We start from the raw sequence: 1,941 nt of genomic DNA, 5'->3' as shown, positions 1-1,941 counted from the left end.
TTATTGCTGTCTGTCTGATTCTGTAATGCAAACGGGGGCCATTTTATGAATGACGCATACAAACACAGTGTGATACAAAATGGCAGTTCATGAACTGAAATTTGATTTCACTTTTTTTTTTCTCTCTCAAGGAAATAGAACGTACGGTAGCATAGGAAGCAAAAAAACAACTTTGACTGGAGGATTCTGGTTTGTTTTTATAATTTTTGGGGGGTATTAAGACGCAGATGTGCCTTTTTAGATATATTAAAATAGGAATTTGCAATTACAAAAACGTATCATTATGACTCGATATTAGTAGCTGATAAATATGCTCTGGCGAGGGAAAAAAAAAACATACGCCTCAGCCCCATCTTGTGCCTCTAATTTGATATTACAAGAACCCACAACACCCATGATAAAAACAACCGATCAGAAACAGAAAATTGTAACTTATGAGGTGTCTATCACAGCCCTGCCACAGAAAAGCTTCTTCATAATTGAGCATCACTATGACACTAAATGTTATCGGTTTGAAGTTTTTTGCCTTCTGTCTCTGACCTGTTGTATTTTCTAGTGTAGTGAGTTCTTGTAAATTAAATTAGAGCCACAAGATGGGGCCAGAGATTACCTTTATTTTTTTTTTGATGTTTTATTTATCATACTGTCAAATCATAACGACTTAACAAATGTAGGATTTTTTTTTTAAGGTTGCCTGCAATTTATAATAATGTGTACTTAATTTGGAGGCGCATGGTTTTATTATTAATTATTTGGCACCACTATGTCATAGTGGCACTTCGTTCTCACAGTTTTAAGATTCGGGCTTTGAATCTCTACTCCAGCCTTGTTCTCCAAAGTAAGCTTTTCCTCCATTTTCAGTGAAGACTCTAAATGAAAGCGTGATTGATTATGAATGCTTGCCCATCTATATGCACCTTTAGATTGGCTGGTCACTATAACCTCTCACCCAAAACCACAAGCAATTTGCCTCCGTAATATGAGCTACACTTGTGATGCAGTAAAAAAGCCAAACAAATAGTCTTTACGTATTATATTATATTATATGGGTACCATTAGTGTGATAATACCGACCAATGACAGCTGTGCAAACAATGCGGAGAGTCATCGACAAAGATAAAGTGACCCGTAGCGCGGCAATAAATTAGCTTCAATAAATAGCTGACATTTTTATATGTGTCTCTTATTCTAAAGTCGAAGTCTAAATCCTAGTTATGCAGTGCCCCCCCCCCCCCCCCAAAAAAAAACTATTCCCACAAAAGAGGTGTTTTTTTTCCTAGTTATTGTTATTTTTTTGCTTGACCTCTAGGTGGCAGCACACTCCTTTCCACCAACTTGGCCCACTTTCTGACCAGCTTTGTTTTTGTACTCGAAAGCTGCAAACTCCAGCCAATTTTTTTTCCACAACGTGTTGCCACACTTTTCATGGTCCCCTCTGACATGTCAACAACATTTCAAGGCGCATTACACGCACTGATGATTACACTGTCCAGGAGGGGCAGAATCAACTTTTCCTATTAAGTAGTCCAGGCTTATCTTGACAAATATCTTAAATGCATCACATGCCTTTAGTGAGGATCCTTTGGCATTGCACCAGTCAGCAAAAAGACTCCAGATGTAATCTGACACCGTGCTGAAGGATCTCCGAATTCCACATGGCCACTGTTGCTCCACTTGGCCTGGGCCTCGTGTTATGCTGCTACTGGCTCGCATCCCCAAAGTTGGCCTCATGCAGCACCGCTTGGGTGCGGGAGGGGGGTGCGGTCAGGGGGTTCGTTGTGGCATTCCGCCATGTCTCCCCTCGGCATACAGCAGCTATACAGTATATGCTGGCATGTTTATACACATATGGAAGCTCGCTGGAACTCTCCTTCCCCCTCTCTGGGTTTTATTAGGCACACATTCTGACTGGATTTAACTGGCTGTGTCGCCCGCAGGATG

This window comes from Vanacampus margaritifer, chromosome 13 (assembly GCF_051991255.1).
Source record: "Vanacampus margaritifer isolate UIUO_Vmar chromosome 13, RoL_Vmar_1.0, whole genome shotgun sequence".
NCBI classification, from domain to species: domain Eukaryota; kingdom Metazoa; phylum Chordata; class Actinopteri; order Syngnathiformes; family Syngnathidae; genus Vanacampus; species Vanacampus margaritifer.
The sequence above is the reverse complement of the archived record's forward strand: the minus strand, read 5'-3'. Positions refer to the sequence as shown.